The sequence below is a fragment of the Dermacentor albipictus genome, chromosome 5, assembly GCF_038994185.2.
Source record: "Dermacentor albipictus isolate Rhodes 1998 colony chromosome 5, USDA_Dalb.pri_finalv2, whole genome shotgun sequence".
Taxonomy (NCBI): domain Eukaryota; kingdom Metazoa; phylum Arthropoda; class Arachnida; order Ixodida; family Ixodidae; genus Dermacentor; species Dermacentor albipictus.
In genome coordinates this window covers 63,663,105-63,678,402 of record NC_091825.1, presented here as the reverse complement: position 1 = coordinate 63,678,402, position 15,298 = coordinate 63,663,105, and the positions used below count along the sequence as shown (strand labels likewise).

The 15,298-nt window shown below is 46.0% G+C and overlaps 1 protein-coding gene across 2 annotated transcripts in view; it reads left to right on the top strand.

Annotated features, from left to right (window-relative positions):
- LOC135912364 (uncharacterized) overlaps positions 1–15,298 on the top strand; it is a 337,983-nt gene that overhangs the window by 105,368 nt on the left and 217,317 nt on the right. For both annotated transcript variants that reach the window (XM_070538422.1, XM_070538423.1), the window contains exons 25-28: positions 4,853–4,961; positions 6,501–6,731; positions 9,575–9,811; positions 11,696–11,791. The gene's annotated coding sequence lies outside the window, so the exon portion shown is untranslated. The remainder of the gene's footprint in view (positions 1–4,852; positions 4,962–6,500; positions 6,732–9,574; positions 9,812–11,695; positions 11,792–15,298) is intronic.

The following is a 15,298-nucleotide window of genomic DNA, read 5'->3' as shown; positions in this document are numbered from 1 at the left end:
TTGCGCGTCCCCCCCACGGCAACCAGTTTTGCCCCCGTTTTCCTGCACGACGATTGGTCTCCCTGCCGTTGCCTTTGGAAACGCGCGGATCTTGAGTTTTGCTTGTTTTTCTTTTTCGTTCGCGCCATTTTCCTCCTCAGCACGGCTGGCTCGGCGCTTTAGCTCGGCGTAGCGAACGTTGAAAGCTGTGTTTCCTGCTGTATAAGCTAGCGCTATGCCTTGCTGTTGCGCATATAACTGCAACAAGAAGCCTGAGCATGGTTATGCCGTTTTTGTGATACCGCAAGGAAAGCGTGACGGCTTGCTCAAGAAGCAGTGGCTGCATAACATCGGCCGAAAGAACTTTGTTCCGACAAAGAACAGCGTTGTTTGCGAGGTGAGGCGTCTCTCATTGCTCGTAGCAAATCATATCGTAATGCATCTAGTAATTCTTCCGGCCAGCTCACCAGCGTTTTTGTTGCGGCAATTTGTACGTTGCATAAAAATGCGGTTGCCCTCAGTAACGTATTATTATAAATGTATGAAGACGTTTTACTCATCCTGCCTGAGTGACTAACTCTTCTCTAATTGTTCTAGCTACATTTCACTGAAGACCAATTTGAGCCGCGCATATTACAAAGACTCGGGAAAAAAAAAGCTGAAGCTGAAAAAAGTTTGCTTTCGCTGACTTTCATTGCCATTAATTTATCATTTGTTTAATTCAATCGGTAAGCACTAGTAATTTCCCCTATGTTGTCCTTCGCGTCTTTGTTGGCTTCTCATGATATCTTACCACTGCTGTGTTCTCTTGAGCGTCTCTTTTTCTCATAATTCTACACTAGCATTGATTCTGATGTTGAATATTATATTCAGTACTATTATTATTGTTGTCGAATATTCTATTTTATGTTCTCGGTTACGTGTATCTTGTCAACCAACGTTAGTGCGTGTACATAAAAATAAAACATTCTGCTGACAATGCTGTTTGATTTTCGTTGCTATAAATGTTTTGTGATGCTTAATTCAAATCAAATTTAAATATGCTACTACATAATGTAACAAAATTTCGTTGTGAACTATTACAATACGTTATCCAAAGGCGTTTCTCTTGCCTAAATATATAGAATGTCTTCTCCTATAGATATACCGAGTATTGCTTAACGCTTCCTTGACGGCGACCCCTAAAGAATATTCATTAGGTGCCCTTCCTCGGCTTCTACTACTGTAGTCAATGAGCGGTTGCCGGCACCGCTTTTTCACACTGAAATTCCGCAATCGTCCTATTCAGTTTACAGACCACAGCAAAAAAGCTATAACTTTCACATTGTGAAGACAAAGGCATGGACAGTCGATGCACTCGCGACTAATTAAGGAATGCTGAATATATTAACTGCGGTGCACATACGCGCACAGGCAAGAAAAAAGGGTGCCAGGTGTTCTTATTTATCGCCCAAGAGAAGCGAGCGTGAAAGCCTTCTAAAGCCTACTGCGGTAAGACATCCTTCATCCAACTTAATCGGCCTTAATCCCCTCTAATGTACCTTAATCCCTCCTAATTCACCCTAATCCACCTTCATCCACCTTAATCCAGCCTAGTCCTTCTTTATACACCTTTATATTTACTAATGCACCTTAATTCACCATCATTCACCCTAATCCACTTTCATCGACTTTAACCCTCCTTAATACACCCGAATTAATCTTAATCCAATCACTAATCAATCATAACTTTGCTAATCAATAATCATGTCTTATACACGGGTGCACATGCTTTGGTTCGCTTCCCGCCTTCTTTCGGTCACGCGATATTTTCTGTAGGTGACAACACGACCTTGAAACAGAGGTCTAAGACTTTTGCTTAATATGCCGCACACAAAGGGATGTGTTACAAGCAATACTAGATCAGACGCACAAAGTAAAGCATCTCATCATGCGGCAGAAAAACTGTCTGGAGTTTAAACTCGCCTCAAAAGCTCCCTTTACATCGGTATACACCGTTCATACGGCTTTAGGAAAAAACCAACCCCGTCATAAATGTTGCCTCTAGCATTATCGATGCTGTTATTAACATTTCTCAAAATTTTCAACCCCACTGGGGCGCGCAACTGGCCCAAAATAACACGCCTCCATAGAATCCTGCGGCCCGTCCGCGGGAACCAGCGAGGAATAGCGTGCCGTGCGCAGCCGGCGGGCGAGGAGAATCGAGGAGGAAAGCGCCGTGAGGAGGAGAGTGTCGCTACTTTCAAACATCAAGGGGTTTTATTTCTAGGGAACCGGGCGCGCCGCTCCGTGGCCACCAAGACGCCCGTCGCGCCGGCGCTCGCAAATGGCCGACGCCGCGGCCGGTCTGCGCATTAGTTAGGTGCAGCGGCAAGAGCGGGTGCGAGAGAGGGAATGCGGGTACTTTTGCTCCTTGAATATGTGACTCGGGCGAGGCACTACGGAGGAGTTTCTTAGCGCGTGTTGTATGCGATTGTCAAGAATCTTTTTGCCCAAACTACGTCCGACGCCGGATTTCCTGCCACAAGGGCTCGTTAATGCTATCGCGTTATAAGTTACTCGACCGTGGATCTGTGCGTGAGGAGATCCACAGTCGCGCAGGCTATGACGTAATCAAAGGTAAATTGAGCCTAGCGCGCGGCGTACAGAGAGGCGTAGCTTGGCAGTACGTTTGTCCGTGCGAGGAAGAGTGGTCGCGCTTAAGAGACCTGACTATGTCATACCGTGTGTAATTAAACTAGGGCTCATCAGGGGGCCTACAAGTGCACAATTTGTTGCAAACTTTTCAAGGTTTATCGGCTAAGGCACACCTTCTTTCGACCGGTAAAGACTCCTGAAACGACATAGACTGTGAAACAAAAAGACCCATGTGCGCCATAGCTCTCTTATCGGATAACCCGATATTAAACATATTGGATCCCATAGAAAAGAACTGTTTTTGCCCATATATCATGTGAACTTATTGAATATGGGAGTTAGTAAGGTTGTAAAGTATTATGCAGCAAAACTAAATAAAGCAAGGCGAATTCTCTCCACATGCCGGTCGATGGAAACGAACATCGGTTAGTTGAAACTTTAGCCAAAAAATAAATCGCTGATCACGAGCTCTTATCATCCAATTTAGTACAGACGAGACGCCCAGTAGTATATTTTGCCACTTCTATCATTGTCACTGCAGAGATATTCATTCTACAGACACGCTGCAGCTGATGTAGACGACAAATGCCGTGATGAAATGATCGTTGCAGAGGTGCGCGAAGGAAACAAAACAAACATGGGTCATACTGCGTGGATCACCCACTCTGAAAAATATCGTCTAATTTAAACATGTCAAATCGCATGCAGGAAGATGCGACAACAGGAACGAAGGACATGTTGAGCGATGTCCCTCTCGCCCATAATTTCACGTACAGATGAGGCACGATTGATACAAATAAAGACATGCCGGGGATACACATTAAAAGTGTGGAAGGGTCAAGTAAGAGCAAAGACACAGGAACTCTATCCGTTGATGCCGGTCGACCAGGCCGGCGCTCTTAACCCCGCGAGCGCGTGTCTGGCTCCATGCATTATAGGGATGATTTAAAAAAAAATGCACAAATACAAGAACGCAACGAATTGGATATTGAATGCAGGCTGAACGGTCCTTAGAACGGTTCCTTTAGCATTGTCTAGCACTGTGATGGTCCGTGAGCTTGGCGCCGTCTCTCTTCGAGCCAAACGCGCGTTTCTGGAGTCCTTCTAATCCTGGACGCGCAAGCCGTGCATGCGTCGTGGATAGCAGAACGGTGAGACAGCGGCAACCGCGGTGGTGCAATCGCATATCGAGTGTTCATAATTTGCTATTGCAATACCGTTTGTCATGACGAGTATGCGCCGGATTACGCCGTCTCTGTCTTCGGGGTCGCGAGTTAGCCTTGAATATACTACTACTATTGGCGCGGAGGAGGTTCCGTCGAAATCGCGTAGTAAAAATCCCCGTGTCTGCAATTATCGCGTGGTGCTCCTGCTACCGTGTGCGTGCCACCGCTGCAACACGAAGACGACGACGACGACGACGAAGGCACGAGCGTGATATTGCAATGGCACGGGGAAAAGACGCGGAAGAAGAGGCGCACGAGAGAGTCTCGTGGCTCGAGCGTGGAACGTTGAGGTGGCGCCATTGTGGAACGAGGCGGCCGCTCGAGGAAGGCAGCAGAGGCGGAAACAGCAGCAGTCTGTCGAAGGATAGACCGTAGCTTTTGCCTACTGTTCTACGTCTGAAGCTAACCTCTTAGCAGCCATTCTGCTCTTGTATCACCGTCCAGCAGTTCCTGCGTGAGTACGTAAATTGTTTGGGCGTCCGTATCCAGTTGCAGAATCTCGGCCACTGCACACAATCCACGCCTGCGTTAGATTGGCCGTGGAACTATTTAGACGCCCGTAGGGAAAAGGTAGTGGAATTATTTTTGACTCAACATCGAAATGTGTTTGCAGTTGATGTTCTGTTGATGGGCGATGTTTTTGAATACTTATTATATATGCGCATGCGTGTTTGTGAGCGGCAGAGAACGTACGCTACGTACTTCTTTAAAAGTGCGCTCGTATTGAACCGCTTCAAGGACACGCTACGGTGGATAAGCCTAAACCATGGACGCCATATACAACGCGGCGTCCATAGCGTAGTAACCTTAGAATGACTCTTACAAACGTTGTAGGTGGACTAATGGACTATGCATTGAATCGGAGAACTTGCAAAATTAATCGCTCGCTTCTTTCGTCTTTCCTGTCACCACATTTCATGAAAGTCTTTGTCATCAAAGCAGATCATCATTCGTTAGTTTTGTTTGCGTAAGACTAATTATAGGTTACTTTCCTTGCACGCTTTGAGCAGAACCCCTTCCAGGAGGATCGGGGAGACAGGACGGGATGGAACAGCGACCGTGCTAGGGGCAACGGAATGGCGCCGGCGATGGCTCATTGGCTCGTAGCGAAGGACGCACGTAAGTTTGACACGGCCGTTTTGGAAGACGCCGGCACGGTATGCTACCAGTGCTTTGATTCACCTGACGGGATAGCGTCGTACGTACTTATGGATTATGACAGATTCGCTGTCGAACCCTGGCTGCCGCTATATTTATTTTTTTGCAATATGGGCGTTCGTTATTGTTGGAGGGTAAGAGGAGCGCCAAATCGTGGCAAATATTTCCTAAAAATGTATCGCGTGTCCCTCCCACGGAGGCAGCTTCACACTTCACCATCACAGAAGGGAAGACTGGCTACAACACATGTCTTCCTGTTAATGCGTGCCCTTTTAGCGTAAATATCTTTCAGCAAATACCTAGTAAGGCAAGAAGCAGTTTTCCTGAAGCACTATACCACTAACATCGACTCTACCTATGTCACGTGATGTCTTTTGTTCCAAACTCTCGCCCACTCCTGCATTAAGTAACGCTGATATCTTCGCTCATATTGCTCCATATTCTTAAACGCTGCATGGCTGCTCTACGAACTCCTTCGCTGTCAGGGGAAAACAATGAACAAGGCGCTCTCAACCGTTTGAGAGCGCCTTGTTCTTTTGTGATTACTACGTCGTTGACGTGATGTTTAATTGTACGAGTTGATGTTTATTGCTTATTTTTGCGTACGTTACATTGTACGCTCGTAATGTGTAATTTCAAATGTGACCATGTATTATATGCCGTTTTTGTAGTTATGTAACGGCCTCGTGTAGGGGGGGGGCCTACGGCTCTGTCAAGCTGTCATAAATGACAGCTTTTACTGCAGGTCTCCCGTGTCGTGTACTATTACGGGACACAAATGAAGACATTATTATTATTATTATTATTATTATTATTATTATTATTATTATTATTATTATTATTATTATTATTATTATTATTATTATTATTATTATTATTATTATTATTATTATTATTATTATTATTATTATTAACCGTGCATCGAGCCTAGCGGTGATCAGGGACGACGGCGCTTCCTTTCGGCGTGCCACCGCCAAAGATGCTGACTCACTGTGAAGCCGATGCGTACAGCCGCGGCCGCTCGCTTCGCCAAGGTGCGCGCGCACGGTTTTTTCGCAGGAACCGCGATTGAGAGCACTGCAATGCGATAGCGCATGAGCGCAGTCACGTGGTTATATTTCATATTTCGAGGAAAGTCTCCACGTGGCATGTACGTTGGCAAAAAATTGCATCAGTCGTTTCTGAATCCCCTGTACAACGCAATGAAATGCACCTGGCACTATAGTGAAAAAGTTTTTTTTTGCATATTTCATCTTAATTAACTATTTAGGCAGAATAATAGAAAAACTATTAATGTAGCGCCACATGAAGCAAAACCATATGCCGTTGATTTCATTCAGACGCGACTAACCACTTTTTAAAAATGCTTGGTTCAACTTACGTGAAACGCCCTGTATATGGCTTCACTGGCAAGCGGCCCAGTTGAGCGTCAGCAATCTATGGTGCGCGCAAAATCACTCGCATTGTTTTTATACCTTAACCGCTTTCCGCGCTTTGCAGAGAAGCCAGTTGGAAGTGGATGGGCGAGACCGGGCAGCTCGGGAGCGAACAGCGGCAGTGATATCGTGGAGACCACGGCCTGCACTCTACCTTCCGCGAGGGTGAATGCCGTCACGGACGATAAACGCGACCCGCGCGAGACCGAAACGAACAGCGGCTGTATCGGAAGCCACATAAGGATACCGAAGACACTGTGCACGGCTCAGGAGAAGGCCGAGCCTGCCAAGAGCAGTAAGTTTATCTTGGCCGCCGTTCAACTTACTTGCTTCTAAAATTCTGCAATGTTTTAGTGCATCTTGTTGGACGTTGTTGTGTACAGGTGATTGAAGCCGCTGCGTCTTTTCAAACGGGTATTGCAAGCTTCTCGGAGATTTGTCTTACCTAATAATTATAATTAATTATTATTACCCCAGTGCATGAATACCTGACGTGACAACAACAAAATTCGCGCTAGCCATCTGGCACTGATTCTTGCATCTAGCGTTCAGCCGCAGACAGTCGAAACAGGATGCACTCAGACAGCTGCAAGGTCCTATATTTGCAACCGCCGACAACGCTTACAATGTCAAAGATATGCCAAAGGGGTCATTTGGGCGAGTTTGTTATCCATTGCTGTAAGTTGTAAGTATGCGTAACTGTAATTACCGCTTTGTGTGTTTTGTATCCCCATTGTATCGTCTGCGTCTTCAAGCGCAACAAACCAGTTCATAGTCAAAGACATGGCCTCACCTCAGCGAACTTTGGTGTCCAAGCCATGACTGTGTGAACGGTGATGACCTCGTAGAGTTTTTAGCATCCTGTTCAAACTGAAAAAAAAAAAAGATATCGTCAGATTAAAAGTTAGACAAAACCTAGAGTTAGAGATGAAAAGTTATGGTTAGAAGGAAACATAATTAGGTTAGCGAGAAACTTTTATTATGTAAATATGGCATTAGTTTGCATGGAGTCTTCAGTTTTTATCGTTGTTGTATCGCGTTATTGTACTCTGAAATGTATGGCAAATGCAAATGCTGTTCGTGAACTTGCTTTATTGCGCGAAAAAGAGCAAAAATTACTTAGCAGGGTACAACATAGCTGAAATGAGAATGAGTAATAGGTACTCAACTGGGGATATACGTGTCGCTGGACGTAATAAGTTCTGGCAGTTATGCCGGCAACCTGACCCGAGAGACTGACATAGAGTTCTGGTCGTGTTATCGACCAGCTTGCATCGCACCGATAGGAATGCTCACAGTTCCTGGCCACATTGGCGTTGAGAGCCTTCGATTGACATTCATGAATGTTTATTTGCGCCGCACCGTTACCAATGTTCGCCCTTCAAGCCGGGAACACGTCGTGGAGTTCATAGGGAAAACAGCGCAAAAGACTCCAGCAAGGAGGAGAACGACGCAGATGTCGACTGACAACTGATGTTTTCTTTTTGCACTCGGCGAAATATAGTGAAAGAAAACTGAGAACCCACGAAGGAACACATACACTGAAGAGGCAATCCCTGTGGTCGTCGACACTCGCAAAGGCGTCATGACGCAAAACTGCATATGCGGTTACAATGTACCATGGTCGGAGACGGGGGCACGATGAGACCGAGGGGATACGAGACATGCAAGATCGTTGGTTCCTACAGTGCAACAAAGCAAGGACCTACGCGAGCGTTTGGGAACAAAATGGGTGATTTTGCCGCCTGCGAAATAAGCCCTCAGGTCAGTGGTACCAATTCTAAGGAGTTATCCCTAGATATAAATTTGCTGGAACCGATTTAGGGGTCGGCGTCCTTGTGGCAACATCTAAGAATTTTTAACACTGAGAGCACTGAGAACACTGAAAGCAGTTTCCAACGGCGGATCTGTACACCTTGGCCCTTTATACCGTGATTATACTTTTCCATTCTTACTTTTGTGCATTTCGTCGTAGGCTGGGATGGCATCAACCACTTGCGCAATGGATATTGTAAAGCAAAAGATTAAATCGTTACACGATGCGGCCTCGGTATACCGCAGATGTAAATAGCAGGTGTGTAAGAAAACAAAAATAGCCGATGCACGAGTTCCATATTGACACTGTATCTTGTCTAACATTGTTGGTACAGTAAGTAATCCGCTGAAACTTAAGCGGAAACCAATCTCCAGACGCAAGCTAAGAACGGTTTCAGCGGGCTGGAGAGCAAGTTGTAGACAGATTTTTGTGTTGAACGCCGATAAGTTTTTTGTAAAGCCTAAATTAACGCAGTTAAGAGGTGCTCCTCAGCCCACAATTGAATGACCTGAAACAAGATTCGTCAAAATCTCTTACGTAGACTTCAGCGCTAGGGTTGCTACATGCATCCGCAGATATGGCAAATGTCGAGGGCAAGTCAATAACTTTCGCCAATATCGACTTTGAGAGGCGACTTCAAAATGATAATGCGTGACTTCTTGGGAAAATTGAAGGTACGGATTAAATACCCCAACTTCATGCACGTAAGCAACTAAGTGCCAATAGAAAGTTATTCGCAAGGACCTTTGCATAATAAGGTGAGTTGAGGTACATCTGATACGCGTGTCTGAGTTTTTCAGCATTTGCTCTTGTTTTTTCGCGCTGTAAGCGCAGACTGTCAACTTCTGAGAAAACTAAGCATGAATGCATAAATCTAGGAAATGAAATTTCAACTAGAGATTTACGAATTTTGCTTCTAGAGATACCTTAGCACAGGAAGTTAGCGTCAATGCCCTCTGCTACCGGTCTGCGCAGTTGTCGTGCAATCGCTTGCCCGTGCTTTTTGCAACCAACTGGTCCAAGTTGCTGAACGCCAGTGTTGCCACAGTGTTTTGGCGCGAAGCATGGCGCCTTGAACTGTCTGTCGCCTTACGACTTAGCCGTCTAGCATCCGTCAACCTACAAGCCTGTGCGCCTTGCTTCTCATTTTCAGCCTAAGGAAAAGAAGGCGAGAACACTTAGTGTTGCCACGCAAAAAAGCATCGATCAATTACAACACTAGCGAGAAGGGTAACTGATTGCAAGTGATTCATTATACCCAATCCGTGACGTACAAGTCTGAGTAGTTATACGTTTGCTGCTGTGCACGTTTTGCGGCGAAGCCAGTCGAGGAGGAACTGCGGCAGGACGGGAGCGAGCAGCGACGCTCCCAGGAACTGAGCGATCGCTGCGACCACCGTCTTCCCCCCGTCTACTTTTCCCGAGGGCGATCGACGTCGTGGGATGCAGACCTCGGTCGGGGGCGAGACCGAAGCGAACAGCGGTGGCGTTTCGCCCACATCTGGATGTCGAAGACTGGTTGCCCACCGCTTAGGGGAAGGTCGACCCTACCCAGTGCAGTAAGTTCATCGTAGCCACCTTGGAACTTAATTCCCTCCTATAGAATTGTTTCGATACCGGAGCAATGCTGTCGTTGCGTCTTGTAAAACGGGCCCTGTAAACTTTGCAGAGATCTTTATTTTTTATGGATGTATTTTGTATGTACATTTTTATGTGGCTCCTGGCGCCTTTTTTTGTGTTGCTGTCGCTCTTTTACCCGAAAGAGGAGCTTTGTTTGTTGTAAGGTTACGCTAATTTGTGTACCATACGAACTACTATACGAATACTTCAGTTTTGTAATATTCCTGCTATACTAGTGGTACTCATTGCTACACTATACTATACGTTTGCTATCTCGAAGAGCTCCGGGTGAACATAGCAAGCGGGATTTAATAAAAAAATTCTGGACTTTAATGTCCGGAAACTGCACCGTGGATTACGAAGGCCGCTGGAGTGGCACTTATTTACGATAGTGGCAAACAGACGGTTACATAAGCTGCAGTTGTTTGGCTGAGCCCGCTCAATCAGGCGGAAGCCGGATTACGCCGATGAAACTGCTCGCGCACACTCTGCGTGCCGGTCGTGTCGGCGTCGTGTTTCATGACCTGACCATTGGGGCTCGTAGTGGTTTGCTATACATGTTCATGTTTACTTGCGCGCGTGACACTGTTCTTTTTAATTTTGTTTGTAAGCAAACGTTTGCAAGTTTATGCGGCGGTTTATACTGCTATCCGTATTTCGTATAGGTATCTACTAATTTGCTATCGAAATCGGTGCTGCGCCTTTCGGGCGAAACTGCGTCTTTTTACGAGCTTGGCTAATGTTGACTGTGACGCCCTGTGTAACAATTACGCTATTCTACGTCACATGACCGCGTAGGCTGCACTCGAATGTGGGAAGCCTGATTGTTTTGCAATCTGTATAGAGCACCGAAAAAATGCAGCAGATCCACCGTGCCCTGGTAAAATCTGAATACAGCGATGCTTTCCGTATATACGCAAGGAGTGCTCAAACACGTGTTTGTGCATGTCGAATGTGAGTGCAAAGTGAAACCGAATGCTTTATTATGGTATTCTATTGAGGAAATGCGATGTCTTGTAAACGAAACACACGTCTATTATAACGGTTAATCTCATGTGTTCGTGGTGGTCAATTTGGCGTTTTGGCGCCGAAGTAGCACAGCTTTCGGCACCGTTTGTTTGGGTTGCCCGACCTCCCCTCGGAGGCGCAGGTGCGACCGTCCACGTGGTTGCTAGGCGGGGAAGAATGCTGAGGTCTTAATTTGGTTTGTTGGGCTCCTCAGAGGCCTTGTCCGGACAAGGACCTCGCTGAGGATACCCAATTTTGAAATAAGTTATACCATGTGTTTGGCGCAAGATAGCCGAAGTCGTTTATGCGCCATAAAACCCAATACAATACAATACAATGCATGCGCAATGTGAGGCAATTTCCTCTGGTGCCCTCTTTTCCATCTCATCGCGGCTCTCCGCGTCACCGCCCGCTCTGGCTTTGTACGAGTGGCCGATGATGCGCATGAGCAGGCCAGCTAGCCCCTATACACCCCATTACTGTGGCAGAAGTAGTGTGAGCCATCGCCCTTAGATGGCGCCACCTTCCCACTACCCAGTATGAGCTATTCGGAGGAAATGCACCATCAGCAGCAGCAGTAGGCGCGAGCCACGGTCAGCGAGAGAGGGCAGAGTGGTTCGCAAAGAAAGCCTCGCTTTAAGACAGAGCAGGCGGTCTTCTGCATGCAGTCTTCAGTGTCTTAAGAAAAAAGTAATGTGCCGTGAATGGGCAGTTTTACCAAAACTGTAATGCTGTTATCTCTATGTGGCATTCCGTAAACAGTTATCGCGTTGGTTTCAAACACGTTTCCCTGTTTTTGCTTTTTGCTTCCCAAGCGTGTGAACCAAGGCTGTCGGCAAGGTCGGGCAACACGTGGAGCGAACAGCAGGGACGCTGGAAGCGCCATACAAAGTCCAAGAAGCTGCTGGCAGGTGGGTGTAAGCTTGATGGTGTCGTTCTGAGCAATGGCCGCCACAGCGCTTCCATTGCGTCACTTCGCAAGGCATTACATTTTCAGAACGTCCCGTATTTTTAATGGGATTACCATTCTTAGCGTACTTCACGCACTTTTCGCGAGCTGTTTGTCTCTCTGCCTGTGTCTGCCAACTTGGATGACTTGGTAGTCCAGCTGCCACTTTTTCTGGCAGGGGGTTGTCACAACTTTAGCTGAGTAGCTTAAAAGACTCCCTTAAAGAAGCCGTGCAAGTCGTTTATCTTTATATTTTTTTGTAAGCAAGTGCATCGGAATGCGTCTTGCTACAAAGTGGTATATACAAGCAAGTCACTCATCGACGTAACTAAAATCAAAATGTTAAAAGGTATAAATACAGCATGACAAGAAGTAGCAGTTTAGACCGGAAGGCGAAGCATCCATTGCGTTGCAAATTAGTAGGCAACTATAGGAAGTGAGGATAAGTTTTGTCGGCTGTATGAAATGGTAAACATTCGCTTAACTAAATTTAGATGCGTGGTGTTACACAGGCACAGGTAAACATAAACACATCTCACTCGAAAAAATAGCGGCAGCAGCCGTGAGCGAATTGGTGTTCGCACGGCGCCTCACTTCAACGTCAACTAAGCGGTGAGAACACATCGCACACGAAGCTATCGGCATTCAGCACACACTGTCTCCATCGCAGACTGCTTTAAAGGCAGGGCCCGCGCGGCTGACTATTAGCCCCGAGAATGAACACGAGCGGCGCTGCGAGCGCCGCTCGCGTGACGTCAGGGCACGGACTCGCGCCTGTCGTCTGCTACAGTTCGGGCGTTGTCCGGGCGCTTTCTGCGGTGTTTTCGTTTGTTCGCCCTCGTTCTCTCTGCTTGTATACTTATGGTGGTCGTCTCAAATATATTTTACGACGTCTTCCTTTGCGAACATTTATTCAAAGAGCTAATTTATTAGACAACAATGCAGTTCTCGAAGGCAACGCTACAGTGCCAGCCGAAGCGACGCAGACAGACAGACAGACAGACAGACAAAGAACTTTTATTTTGGTCCTGAGAAGACGATGAGTGTCCCCGTTAGGGGGCAGCGTCTGCGGGCCGCACCCACGACGGAGCCGGGAGGTTGAGACTCTCGGCGATATCGCGGGCTCTCTGGACAGCCCTGAGTTGCTTGGATGACTTGGTAGTCCAGCTGCCACTTTTCCCTGTTTGAAACATGTACATGTACATGAAACATGTACAGTGTACATGTGTACTTACCCTTTTTCAATAGATACGCGGTTTTTCATACGCGGATAGACAATCGCAAAAGCATAGCCTATAGGAATCCAGTTATGATACCATACCTGCCGCGGTGCAACAAGTATGTCACAAAGCTGGCTATATATGACTTCTACAGCAGTTACGTTGATTTTATTCCGCTAAAACAGGTTTGCTCACGACGAGTAGTTCATGGTATTATATCGAATTTTTGCATTTCCTCACAGAAACGCTCGGCAATAGCACGGGGACTTAACTAATACTGGAGCTTAGATTCTGCACGCCTCACTTGCTTCTTTAACTGCTTGTCAACATTAGGTGGTTCTTCACGTGTTCATTTTTTTTTTAAGCGGCGGAAATTTGAAGTAAAGTTAATGAATGCTTACAGCTATTTACAGAGCTTACAAATAGAAATGTACCAATATATATTCCCTTTTCCGTGCTACACGTTCAACTCACCTCTTTAGAGCGCGTTTGTTAATGATTAATAATGCATGTTATGTTCCTCTTTTTTTGTCTATGTTACCAAGTGTATATCATTTATTTATTTCAATGCCGCAGTGTGTTTTGCATTGTTATTGTGTAAATATTTCACTGTCCTTTCATATATTGTATAACTGCAATGTTTTATGGCCATATGGCGCTTGATGTGTTACCGCATGCAGCCATATTGTACCTAAGGGGGTGAGGTTACCTCAAGCCGCGTCTGTGCGGCTTTTTTTCCTCATCCACCTCCATTTACCACTCCTCTGTACATGTGTGCGTGTAAATGGAAATTAATAAATCAAATCAAACTCACTTGAGAAATTTACTGGTGCAATTGTTGCTTGAGGAATATACATGACGAATCTGTTTGGCGAACTTACACAGGCTGCTCGGCCCAATTTTTTTAGTGAAGTATGCCTGCTGGACCGCATAGCTGCAGCCAGAAAGAAGTCGAAGCGTCAATGACTAGTAGTATGGGACATATTGAAGATATCGAAATTCCCCCGGTGGAGGGTCAGAAATCAAGTGAAAGTATATGCAAGGCTTCTGGTGCTTTCTTTATGAATGTGTGCGATTGGATTGGAGCAAACTTCATTTAGCCTGCAAGGTTCTCTTTTATGTACCGACGAAGCGAATAGTTATCCGTTTGTATAATTAAATAACGCTGGATCGAGACATGGTGAGACAGAAGTTGCTTGAATTTTCCTTTTGTAGGCAATCTAAACTGCAGTGTAGTAGCTCGAGAATACTTTAGCCATTCAAGTTGGCGCTGTAAAAAATGCTTTATGGTTTAGTTGTAGTGACTGATGGGTTTCGCAAACATAGCGTGCCTCGCCATACGGACGGTCGATTGCTACCGTTACGTGATCAGGGGTGTGCCGTATTGTCGATAAAGGCTACTGAGGGCCACTATGAAACATTTCATCACTTTCAATTGAGTGGCTCTCGATCTTAACAACGAAACTTTTCTCTCGATCAGGTGATTGCTACTATGGTGTTTGTGAATTAACTATGTAAATTCTCTACATGACGCGCCGTCGTGTTAGCAGCCATGAGCAATTCGTTTTTTGGAGACCTGTTTCAGAGGGGGATGAGAGTAGCAGCAAACTTTTCCATAAGAAATGCGCGCCTAACTATTTTTTTACGCATTAATGAATGACCATATTTGAATAGAACAACACACCAGAGTAATAGGAATCATGATGACAGCTTCGCTGGGCAGTGTCTTTCTAACATCGGATAACATGTTGACGCCAATTACCATATTTTTCTTCCACGTAAAATGCAATGCCTCTCATAGCTAAATACTAAAGGAATGTTAAGTGTTTAGCCAAGCATCATACACAACTTCGCGCGTTTAATTTGCAGATATTCTTTTTTTAGTCAAAATTTACCGATAGACACGGCGCATATATGTATTGCAAAACCTAGCACACCCCTTTAACGCCACTTAGCTTGCGATATCCAAGCCGCAAAGTTTCTCGACTCACACGCTTTTGAAGAAGAAACTGTGGTTAAGGTATGGCAGCTGAAAGAAGCCGGCGTATTCTTCAATACGTACGGCTCGAGCCACCCATACCCCAAGCATACACGAAGGGAACGAGCGCGCGCGGCAGCCGAGCGAGCTGAAGCGAGCGGCGTCCTGGCCGTGACGTCACTCGCGAGAGGGCGCCACTCCTAATTCTCGCCGCTAATACTCATCGCAGATCGCCTTCAAGATAAGGCCTGTGCGGCCGCGCTCAGCCGCG